This window comes from Euphorbia lathyris, chromosome 7 (genome assembly GCF_963576675.1).
Source record: "Euphorbia lathyris chromosome 7, ddEupLath1.1, whole genome shotgun sequence".
NCBI lineage: Eukaryota > Viridiplantae > Streptophyta > Magnoliopsida > Malpighiales > Euphorbiaceae > Euphorbia > Euphorbia lathyris.
Genome location: NC_088916.1, coordinates 59,074,967 through 59,087,759, shown reverse-complemented (window position 1 = coordinate 59,087,759; position 12,793 = coordinate 59,074,967). Strand labels below are relative to the sequence as shown.

General features: G+C 34.9%; 1 long non-coding RNA gene across 15 annotated transcripts; it reads left to right on the top strand.

The window, feature by feature from the left end:
- The first annotated feature begins 673 nt into the window (after positions 1-673).
- Positions 674-9,924, top strand: LOC136235824 (uncharacterized). Of its 15 annotated transcripts, none has more exons than XR_010691956.1 (17): positions 674-853; positions 980-1,047; positions 1,146-2,960; positions 3,062-3,151; positions 3,282-3,431; positions 3,556-3,681; positions 3,793-3,860; positions 3,979-4,047; positions 4,431-5,575; positions 5,672-5,806; positions 5,914-6,017; positions 6,114-6,249; positions 6,357-6,522; positions 6,613-6,749; positions 6,863-7,099; positions 7,196-7,336; positions 7,446-8,031. It is a non-coding gene; the product is annotated as an uncharacterized lncRNA (long non-coding RNA). The 15 variants fall into 15 exon arrangements; XR_010691955.1 differs by having other exon boundaries at positions 675-853; positions 3,793-4,047; positions 4,431-4,471; positions 5,460-5,575; XR_010691954.1 differs by having other exon boundaries at positions 675-853; positions 3,793-4,047; positions 4,431-4,471; positions 5,424-5,575.
- The last annotated feature ends 2,869 nt before the right edge of the window (positions 9,925-12,793 follow it).

The window sequence follows — 12,793 nt, the reverse complement described above, 5'->3', positions numbered from 1 at the left end:
GGCAGCGCGTACTGCCCGTTCCAAAGGTGGAGCGGGTGGCGCGTACCACCCGTTCCATGGGTGGAGCGGGTGGCGCGTACCACCCGTTCCATGGGTCGAGCGGGTGGCGATTACCACCCGTTCCTTAGGCCGAACGGGTAGTTCATCCGTTCGGCCTAAGGAAAGGGTGGTATGCGCCACCCGCCCAGGCAAAAACCGAATTAAAAAAAAAACTAAATAACGTTTTTAATAATCGTAATATTACCTCGTGTTCGAACTCATTGTCTTCGGGAATGCTTTGATCCATTTTTGTCAAATCCGGGATTTGTGCTCGGGAGAGAAAAGTAGAGAGAGTTTTGAAGGTTTTGGGGGAAAAAAATGAGAAGGGTAAAATGGTCAAAACGGTGCGGTGAACCGGAATTTAAAGGCGGTATATAGCAATACTTTTTTTTTTTTAGTGCTAAAACAATGCAATACTTAATTCAAAGAGAAAACTTAAAATAAGAACTTTAAAAAAAATAAAAATAAATTTAAATACATCCGTGTATTGAACGGATATTGACGCTAAATTGCAAAATACACGGCTTAAAGAATAACCGTAGGATCTCTACCTACCTAAAAATTTAATACATCCGTGTATCGAACGGATGTTGGACGGTACAAGGGTTCCTATATAATAAGATTTCTATCTATATTGCCTGTAGAGATATAACTCATGTTCATGGCTCTCCTCTCGCGCCTTTTATAACAGATATGTGTCTCATGAATCTGTTTATTTATACTACGTCTTGGGCATGTATTTGCTTGGTTCATGGCGCAGAAGTGGTTTCTCGATGAGGAATTCGTAGTCTCATGAGTGAAACCAGATCTATTGGTATGTATTGTGTCTTCCGTTCTTTTTTTTTCTTTTTTCTTTTTTGTTATCTCCGTTTTCTTCCTCCTTTTCCATCGATCTGTGTTGTCTATTGTTATATTTATTCAGATCTGTTCATATCTGCAGGTTAAAATTAATTTGCCTTGCTTAGAGGTTGATTTATGGATTCTGATGTTCAGCTCCAGCTGGTTGAGGTAATTGTTTTGATGTTGAACCAGTTAAGAGCTCTTTTTGTGAGTTTGGAGCTGGTGATCTATTCAATATGTTGGTATCTGATTCCATCTGTTAATAGATGGCTGTTCCGGTTCACAGTTTTGATGGTGGGCTATCTCTTCTTCGTTGACGAAGCTCTGCGAACGGTTCTGAGGATGATTGGTGTCTTTCAAAGCGAGTTTGGTAGTTTGAAGATTCCGCCATGGTTATTTAGGTGACAAAATGGTTTGTGGTTGTTCACCTGTTAATTTTGTTCGTTTATATATATGTGTTATGCGCGATTGTTGTCTACCGTGATAGTGAATCCTATAGATCTAGGATGATGGAGGTTTGGCGGACAAGATGCTTGGTTGGTTAGTTTGTTAATTTCTGCTGCTGTTTATGTTCCGACCTTTGCCATGACGGGTGCGCTTGCATGGCAGGTCAAAAACATTAATAAAATTTTATTTTTCGGGTTTTGAGGGGGGAGATGGCACGGGGTTGGTATTTGTTCATTTTGCCCGGCTCTCCCCCTTCGCGTGTGTTGTTGTTCTTTTTCTCTTCCTTACTCTGCTTATGATCCTTGTATCCGCTCGGTTACATATGCAACTTCATTGACAACCACCATAGCTAACAACGCGCAGATCATGCGCAGGCATCATGAACTTGAGGTATAATTTTCAAATCATCTCTATGTCGAATTAGATCATGCGCAGGCATTCAAATATTATGCTCACTGCACACACATATAAAAACTAAAGCCGGTTTCATCATCCACTGCCCCTCCCCAAGTTACCTGCACTGAATCGGCATGAACCAGACAGTTAACTATCCATTTTCATTATCACTCTATATACTGTACATTCTTTGGCAAATCCAGAACTGAAGCCTACAATTGATTGACATAATCTCGCAGCTCCAATAAAAAGGTCAGGTGATATAAATGCAATATATTAATATTTGTTAATAATTCGTTTGAGAGTTGGGAGGAGTCCATGGAAGGGAATGAAAATGATGTGTTTGGGAGTTTATGAAATCTAAATGAGTTTTTAAAGTTCAGAGTTAGACGGGTTTAAAATGTTAACTACTGCAGCCTTTATTAAAATAATACCACATTAACTTCTATATGCTGTTATCAAGAAGCAACTTAAAACTCTCAATTATTTGACAAAATACCTCGATAGCAAGCATGGTCAATTGCTGCATTCTTATGTTTAATCTTTTTTTAAATAACAATATTTTTATATAATTGTGTTAATAAAAATGGAGCAGTGTAACTAACATCTAAAGGTTTAATTTACTTAATACACATTACGTAATATACTAATGGAGAAAGTTGAATGAATCTTCTTAAAAAAGAAAAAAAGAAGATTAAATGAATAATTGGCTAATACTGGATTTGCTGAGATCTTTTACAATTTGTCAGCTATTACGTATATATTCATATATATCTTTTTGTCTCTCTCTCTCTCTCTCTATATATATATATATATATATATAAACACCCTTGAAGAAATATTATTTTCTTTTTAGTCATCAATTATGGGCAACACGAGTAAGAGTATTTGGTTCATGAGATATGTTTGAGATTTGGGGTCTCAAAGTTGTAAATTTCTATGTAGTTATGGTAATGGTTGGGAAGATACGGGATGTGCATCTTGTCAGTAGGAGTTCCAATATGTATCTTATGTAATATACTAGGGCTTGTAGCTTGTATGTTGTACTCTTGCTCTATGTAGTGAACAGTACCTGGGGGCGTGGCACACCAATTGCAGCTGTTCCAAGTTCTTGTTGAGAGCCTATTGAAGCTATTAGTGAAGATGGAAGTGAAATAATTTGTTGTCTGAAGGAAAATTGTTCTTCATTATGTTTCTGCCTTCTGATTGCTCACAATGATCAACAACAAATCTAAGAGGTTTGTGTTCTGGTTTTGCTTGTGTTTTAATATGGTTTTGTTTCATTGGATATTCTGTTAGTTTAGACCTTTGCTAACTGTATAGCCTTGTTTGAATGCAGCTACACATTCAGCGTACCTTTGCTCTTGTGCAGACATGGATCCTTGCCAGTTTATTACTGTTAGCTGTTTCTCACCATGATCCGCGCAAGGTGTTTTTTTGAAGATTTATATTGTTAGTTATGGTTATGAAATACTTTTTATTACTAGAATTCTGTTTTCTTAATTCCTTAAAGGATTATGTTGATCTGTATTGATTGTTTTCTGTAATTACTTGTGCAGTTCATTCATTTTGTCAATAGACAAATCACAGTTCCAAATTTCGGTAGAGTTCTCTTTGAAAGAGATTATGATTGTACGGCCTTTGGGGATCTATTGATATGCACTAATTCGCTTGTGCACCTTGGTTGAAACTGTGGATCTGCATCTATGGTTTGTGTTCTTGCTTGTTTTAATATGGTTTTCTTTCATTGAATGTTCTGTTTATTTAGACCGTAGCTAACTGTATAAATTTTTGTTTGCTATTAATATCCTCCTCTCGCACCTTTTATAACAGATATACGTCTCATGAGTCTGTTAATACTACGTCTTGGGCATATATTTGTTTGGTTCATGCCGCAGAAGTGGTTTCTGGATGAGGAATTGGTTATCTCATGTTCCATGAGTGAAAACAGATCTATTGGTATGTATTCTGTCTTCCCTTCTTTATTTTTGTTATCTCCGTTTTCTTTCTGATTTTACATCGACCTGTGTTGTATGTTGTTAATTTATTTAGATCTGTTTATATCTGCAGGCTAAAATTAACTTGCCTTGCTTAGAGGTTGATTTATGTATTCTTATGTTCAGCTCCAGCTGGTTGAGGTAATTGTTTTTGATGTTGAGCCAGTTAAGAGCTCTTTTTGTGAGTTCAGATATGTTAATAGATGGCTGTGCCGGTTCTGAGTTTTGATGGTGGGCGATCTCTTCTTCGTTGAGGAAGCTCTGCGAACGGATCTGAGGATGATTGGTGTCTTTCCAAGCGAGTCTGGGCTATTTAGTTGACAAAATGGTTTGTGGTTGTTCACCTGCTAATTTTGTTCGTTTATATATGTGTGTTATGCGCGATAGTTTTATACTGTGATAGTGAATCCTATAGATCTAGGATGATGGAGGTTTGGCGGACAAGATGTTTGGTTGGTTAGTTTGTTAATTTCTGCTGCTGTTTATGTTCCGACCTTTGCCATGACGGGTGCGCTTGCATGGCAGGTCAAAAAATCAATAAAATTTTATTTTTCGGGTTTTGAGGGGGGAGATGGCACGGGGTTGGTATTTGTTCATTTTGCCCGGCTCTCCTCCTTTGTGTGTGTTGTCCTTCTTTTCTCTTTCTTACTCTGCTTATTCTCCCCCGTATCTGGTCGGTTACATATGCGACTTCATTGACAACCAACATAGCAAACAACGCACAGATCATGCGCAGGCATTTTGAACTCGAGGTATAATTTTCAAATTATCTATATATCTAATTAGATAGCACTAATAATTCAAATTTTATGCTCACTGCACACACATATAAAAACTAAAGCCGGTTTCATCATCCACTGCCCAAGATATCTGCACTAATTATTCAAATATATTGCTCACTGCACACACACATAAGAAACTCCTGCCAGTTTTATGGCATGTCCTCCCCAAAACATGTTAATCTAATATTATACATTCCATTACTTCTATTAACCTCCTTAACCTACTGCAGCCTTTATTAAAATATAATACCACAGTAACTTGTACATGCTTGTAGAGGTTGTTTTAACTTTTATCAAGACTAAGCAACTTAAACTCTCAATTATTTGACAAAATACCTCGATAGCATGTTCAATTGTTGCATTCTTATGTTTGTTGCTTTTTTAAAATAACAATATTTTCTATGTAATTGTATTAATAAACCTGTAGCATTGTAACTAACATCTAAAGGTTTAATCAATTTACTTAATACACATTACCTAATATACTAATGCAGAAAGTTGAATGAATATTCTAAAAAAAGATCAAAACAAAGTTAAATGAATAATTTGCTAAAACAGGTTTTGACAAGCGTGCATAATATTCAGTTTTACATTCCCATCAAAGTTTGAATTGGTGAGATCTTTTACAATTTGTAGGTTATTACGTATATATTCATATATATTTTTTTTGTCTATATATATATATACACACCCTTAAAGTAAAATTATTTTTCTTTTAGATATCAATTATGGGCAACACGAGTAAAAGTATTTGGTTTATGAGATATGTTTGAGATTTGGGGTCTCGAAGTTGTAAATTTCTATGTAGTTATGGTAATGATTGGGAAGATAGGTGATGTGCATCATGTCAGGAGTCCCAATATGTATCTTATGTAATATACTAGTGCTTGTAGCTTGCATGTTGTACTCTTGCTGTATGTAGTGAAAAGTACTTGGGGGTGTGGCACACCAATTGCAGCTGTACCATATTCTTGCGAAGATGGAAGTGAAATAATTTGCTGTCTCAAGGAAAATTGTTCTTCAATATGTTACTGCCTTCAGATTGCTCACAGTGATCAACAACAAATCTAAGAGGTTTGTGTTCTGGCTTGTGTTTTAATGTGGTTTTGTTACATTGAATGTTCTGTTACTTTAGACCTTCGCTAACTGTATACAATTGTTTGAATCCAGCTACACATTCAGCATACCTTTGCTCTTGTGGGGACATGGATCCTTGCCAGTTAATTACTATTAGCTGTTTCTCAGCATGGCTTTAGATCCGTCACTACTTTGATCATGCAAGGTGTCTTTTTGAAGTTTTATATTGTAAGTTATGGTTATGAAATACTTTTTATTACTAGAATTCTATTTCCTTAATTCCTGAAATGATTATGTTGAACTGTATTGATTGTTTTGTGTAATTGCTTGTGCAGGAGTTATTTGTTCATTTTGTCAAATAGACAAATCACAGCTCCAAATTTCTGTAGAGTTCTCTTTGCTTGTGCACCTTGGTGGAATCTGTGGATCTGCGTCTAGGGTTTGTGTTCTTGCTTGTGTTTTAATATGGTTTTGTTTCATTGAATATTCTGTTAATTTAGACCTTAGCTAACTGTATAGCATTGTTTGAATGCAGCTACACATTCAGCGTCCCTTTGCTCTTGTGCAGACATGGATCCTTGCCAGTTGATTCCTATTAGATGTTTCTCAGCATGCCTTATGAGCTTTCACTACTTTGATGGGGGCAAGGTGTTTTTTTGAAGTTTTATATTGTAAGTTGTTGTTATGAAATTACTTTTATTTCTAGAATTCTATTTCCTTAATTCCTGAAAGGATTATGTTGATCTGTATTGATTGTTTTGTGTAATTGCTTGTGCAGGATTTATTTGTTCATATTGTCAATAGACAAATCACAGTTCCAAATTTCTCCAAATTTCTGTGGAGTTCTCTTTGAAAGAGATTATGATTGTACGGCCTTTGGGGTTCTATTAATATACACTAATTTGCTTGTGCACCTTAGTGAAAACTGTGGATCTGCCTCTATGGTTTGTGTTTTTGCTTGTGTTTTAATATGGATTTGTTTCATTGGATGTGATTTAGACCTTAGCTAACTGTATAGCATTGTTTGAATGCAGCTACACATTCTGTGTACCTTTGTTTTGTTGCAGACATGGATCCTTGCCAGTTGATTACTGTTAGCTGTTTCTTAGCCTGCTTGATGAGCTGTCACTACTCTGATGGGGGCAAGGTGTTCTTTTTGATGTTTTATATTGTAAGTGCTGCTTTTATGAAGTATTTTTTATTGCTAGAATTCTGTTCCCTTAATTCCTGAAAGGATTATGTTGATCCGTATTTGATTGTTTTTTTTTGTAATTGCTTGTGCAGGAGTAATACCTGACTCTTGAAGCTTATGTTGAAGCTTAAGTTGGATTTTCTTCTCCTGTTCAACTTTTGCCAATCATTTGCTGGTTATCTATTCATTTTGTCAATAGACAAATCACAGTTCCAAATTTCTGTAGAGTTCTCTTTGAAAGAGATTATGCTTGTACGGCCTTTGGCGATCTATTGATATACACTAATTCGCTTGTGCACCTTGGTGGAAACTGTGGATCTGCATCTATGGTTTGTGTTCTTGCTTGTATTTCAATATTGTTTTGTTTCATTGAATGTTCTGTTAATTTAGACCTTTGCTAACTGTATAGCTTTGTTTGAATGCAGCTACACATTCAGCATACCTTTGCTCTTGTTGGAGACATGGATCCTTCCCAGTTGATTACTATTAGCTGTTTCTCAGCCTGCCTGATGAGCTGTCACTACTCTGATGGGGGCAAGGTTTTTTTTTTTTTAAAGTTCTAAATTGTAAGTTATGGTTATGAAATATTTTCTATTACTAGAATTATGTTCCCTTAATTCCTGAAAGGATTATGTTGATCTGTATTTGATTGTGTTTGTGTAATTGCTTGTGCAGGAGTGATACCTGACTCTTGAAGCTTATGTTTAAGCTTAAGTTGGATTTTATTCTCCTGTTCAACTTTTGCCAATCATTTGCTGGTTATTTTTTATTTTGTCAATAGACGGATCAGAGTTCCAAATTTCTGTAGAGTTGTCTTTGAAAGAGATCATGCTTGTACGGCCTTTTGGATCTATTGATATACACTAATTTGCTTGTGCATCTTGGTGGAAACTGTGGATCTGCATTTATTGTATTTTTGGGGACTTTCAACCTGCGGATGAAACTACAAGTATGTTTCTACTGCAAGTGAGGCACATGTGGAGTCCATTCCGAGGCTACAAAAGCTGCAAAGTCGTTACGGAATCTATCAGTTTTTTTGTGCAGGCTGCTGTCCCAAACATCACTGAAGGTATGTACCACTGGCGAGCCGAGTATCAAAGCGATTCTCTCTTGTTTTTTCAGCAAACCAGAGTCTAGAGGTTGTAAGACGCAACAATGGTATTTATTTTTCAATGAATAATTATAAATGTGTCATAAGTAGGGAAAGCTTTGACAATGGTAGTTATTTTTCAATGATAAATTATAAAGAAATTTTGTGTCATAACATAAGTGGGGAAAGCTTTGACAATGTTATTTATTTTTCAATGATAAATTATAAAGAAATGTTGTCATAAGGGGGGAAAGCTTTGACAATGATAAATTATGAAGAAATCTTGTCATAAGTGGGGAAAGATTTGACAATGGTATTTATTTTCCAATGATAAATTATGAAGAAATGTTGTGCCATAAGTGGGGAAAGTTAGATTTTTTATATATTTAGGCCCTGTTTGGGAATTAGCTGTTAGCTGATTACATTAGCTGATTTGACTAGCTGATTTGACTAGCTGTTTGTGTAGACCTGTTTGGTAAAAATTAGCTGATTGATAATAGCGGTTTGTGTAAAAAGACGAATAAGAGCATTAATTTTGGCGCAGGAGAAGGAGTCTATCTATTAGGGTTAAAGAAGTCCATTAATTTTAATATTCCAAAACGCTAATTGAAAAAACTCCTTTTAAGAGCTTTTTCTAAATTAGCGTTTTCATCCCAAAACTCTCTCCCAACCCTCTCTCCACCAAACACTCCAATCAGCGGTTTCAGTGGTCAAACCTCTAAAATTGGTCAAAACCGCTCTTTTTTGTCCCAAAACGCTCTTTACCAAACAAGGCCTTAATTTGTTGTTGCAGGTAAATGAATAGATGGTCACAAGAACACGATTAATTTGATTTAAATTTTGGAGTACACAGAGGCATCGAAAAATTAATTATAAATTCATTTGAAATCTTGATTGGAATTGCAGGAGAATTTTGGAGAAAAAGTGCATATACAATACAATCTCAAAAATTATTGGAAGTCTATAAAAGTTTGTTAGTTATGAAAATCAATGTCTTTTTAAATACATGGCGATTTTAATGACTCGAAAAAGTTGCAATTTAATACATCTAGATTTGTTTATCCTTTTTAAGTCTTTTAAAATCTATGTTCAATATCTCCAAACTTTCATAGACTCTAAAAATCTCAATTGAATACCTTAAAGACTTTTAAATGGGTTAAAAACCTTTTAAACTCCAAATTGAATAAACCCCCCTAAGTTCAGTTCTTTTTCTGGTTTAATAGTTTCAGTCTTAAGTCTACATTTGTGTGAATGACTCTCTCTCTGAAGCTAATACTACCATGCACAGTTCATTTTTTTTCTTCGTTTCTTATTTAAAGAGCAGCTTGCACACTTCAAGTTTCTGCTTTGTGCTTACTGTGCCTCATTTTTTTCCTATCCTCAGGCTATCTGTGGGTTGGTTTAGGGGATGCTTATAAGATATTCTGAATTCTTCTCAATGTTTTTGATTGATGCTATCAAATCCTGTTTTTAAATCTTCAAGCCCATTGAGACATTTGTATAATAGGTGCATATACTGTTGATAGAGTTTGCTATATGTTATGTTTAACTGATGGTATGGATCCTTTTTTCTAAATGTTCTGGTTCGCTATTATATTGATTGATAGAGCAGCAGCAGCAGCAGCTAGTAGAGTATCTAGATTTACAAGTCCCTGTTTGAGATGTAGATGGTTATTCACATAAATGAGCTTCCTTTGATGAGCAGGATGAGGATAAGCTTGTAGAAGGCGAAGCACGTGGATTTACAAGTCTGTTTTCCTTGATGCAAGGGTTGTACGCATCAATGTTTTTTACTGTTGCGTGGTAGTTGTGTATATTTCGTCTTTCTTTTTCTTGAAGCAGAATAAGTAAAAGCATCTAAGGCAGGCAGAGCATTTGGATTTTGTGCAATTTTTTTGCTATTAAGCCTATGTTTTTGAGGACAGAGAATGAGAAATCTGTTACCATAGTCATGGGAGATACCCCTGGAGTAATCACTTCATTGGGAGATGATTGAGATGATTGGTTTCAAGAGTAGAAGTGTTCAAATAACATCAATTGATTAGCAGGACACATATTGCTCCATTAGTATCCTAGAATTTTTCCATAGGAATGGTTTCCTCATTTACTGGGATGATTTCTGTTGACTGGTAATGCGTAACGATGATACTCTTGATCAGTGACAGATCTAAGATTATGGATCAGTATCGCACTCTTCTCTAGGAAAAATTTTACAGTACTCCTGGAGTAATACTCCCGACCAATGAATTCACGACACATGCATATATAGTTTTTCTTTCCACCAATCATGTCCATGTAGTGGGATTTAAAACGATTTTCATTGGTCGGGAGTATTACTCCAGGAGTACTGTAAAATTTCTCCTTCTCTAGATCTGTCCCTGCGCTTGATTATCCATTCCGTTATTATGAATCAATATAAACACTGGCCTTGCGAGTTTGCCACTGTCAGCTGGGCATCTGGTTGACTTGTTCCAAGTCTTATCATAAGCATTAACGCCAGCTTTTGATCCACTTTAAAATGATTTGCTTCAAGTTGCTATATTTATTTTGTTAAATATAAATTTTCTGCTAGTTTTGGTTCCTTTGGATCCTTATCCTCACATCAGTCTTTAGTTATGGTGTTTGTGTTGACTTTGAGACGTTTCAATACTTCCCTAACGAACGTTATTTTTAATTCTGAATACTAATGTGTATGTTTTTTTTCCACGTAATAATTGTAGTTTTTAATTTGATATATTTTTAATGGAGATTGCTTACAGTACCAGTATTTTGGATTTTATCTAACGGGCCTTTGATAATTTGTGGCTGACTGAGTAGATCCATGAGCTCAATTCGGTAAGAGCGCCCTGGTCAATTGACTTGGGAGGATGGTGGTTCGAGTCCACCTGGATCTTGGGTTTGTTTTCCCTTTCCGAGAGTACAAGCTATTTATAATTGTGTTGTTTTTTTTGTAACAGCAAGTAAAAAGAGGAGATCGGGGTCTTTCTGCCTGAGGGTTAATTGCATCCGTGATGGTCATACTGGTCAAAATGATATGTGATTTTTTTTTTAATTATTTTATCCACTTTGTCTGTACAGTTTTTTTTTCTACACAGTTATATGGTAACATTTTATGGTATTTTTATTTTATATCCCTTTTATGTTCAAGGAAGGTGCTCGGATAGAACAGTTGGAAAATTTCATTAGTGCTAAACTTTTTCTATTAATGTTGATAACCAAGAGTAATTTTATCTTTAATATTTGTTAATTTGGTCCATTTTAGAAACAGGTTACAAACACAAGAATGTATGTGAAAAAAATTAAATTAAAAATTTTAAAATTTATAATATATTTTGTATGAGTTAGATAAAAAAAAATTCACATAGTTTCTTCATATTAATCTCAAATTATATTATTAAATAAAAAAGAATGTAAATTTTTTTTAGAACCAATTGATATGTAAGGAATAAATAACAAAATTACTTCTTGCTGTTTATTTTTACATTTTATCTCTTAACAACATTTTGACAATACCATTTAATATTTTATTGTAGATAACAATACATGTAATTGTTGAGTTTGTCAGTTACCGGCTTGATCTAAAAGCTAAAAGAGTTGTCTCAATACATTATTTGTAATCATTATTTGTTTTGTGTTGATTTGAATTGATTACTTCTTGTTAGCATTTGCTGGGCGATTCCAATAAAAAGGTAAAATAGAGCAAATACGGTCACAATTTTTCCTTCTGGTTGGTGCTACTTCTTGCTTGGAGGTTCATGATTGACAAGTTTATAGTGTTGTGTTAATTCTCATTGGTGGTCTGGTGTTGATATATAGACAAGTTTTAGTAGTTCCAATCTCAATATCTGTTTTTTTGGATTTGAATATTTTATCGTATATACAGGGGCCGAGACAGTTAGGTCCCTCCGGCTGCCGGAACCACCCTGACCAGGGGTGGTTCTGGTCCCCTGTCTTCACAAAGTAGGATGACAGAAAGCACAACAATAATCCTCATGAGCATCTTCTCCCACCTTTGGAGTTGATCCATGACTTGATCTTGACCCACATACTTGAGCCAGTCAATGGAACTCAACCAACGACTGCTTCCATTGGAAGAATTCTTGGTGCGAGCAAATTAAGGGTTAGAGTGGTTAATTAACTCATTGACTTTATTTAATTAAAAAAATTCAACTAGATTAATATATGATGAGTGATAAATTTCTCTAATTTTACTTTTCTAGTCGAAATCTATATTTTGAGAAATTTTACATTGGTACGTATAAGTTGGTTCTAACCATACAAATGATAACATAGAATTTTTTTGACCAAATTCGATTTAGCAAATTTTTTTTTATACACCCACATGTAAAATCGGGCCCCAACGGACCAATCCTGTATTTACCACTGCATACATGAATTATACCAAGTGAAGAATTTTGATATATATTTTCTGTTGAATATTGGAAGCTCAAATATATATAAGCAAGTGTTTCATGTTCTTGTTGTGAGACGGTTGTTGATATCAAATAAGGTCGGGTAAATATTGCCAATACCTATTCTTCTAAATTAGATGCTTGGTTAAAGATGGAATGAAAATATAATTGACCAAATTGCCAAACTGTTATGCACAAGTTTGGCTTTCCTAGATTTGCTTGAGCTTTTGTTGGATTATGAGTGTTGAAATTTCAAGTCACTCAAAGATTAATGTTTTATTATGACAAGGTAGATATGAATACATGTTATGGTTTGCTTTTGAGAAGGAAGAACACTTGCAAGTTTGCGAAAGATGAGATTAAGTACGTTTTCAATTCTGATTATGTGACGACTTGAAAAACAATAAGAGATACACTTTGATTCTATTTAAATCGAATGTAACATCCTGAAATTTCTGATATTTATATAGAGAATATTAATTTTAGTATTTTAATAATGAGTATTTTGGTAATTTTGGTTT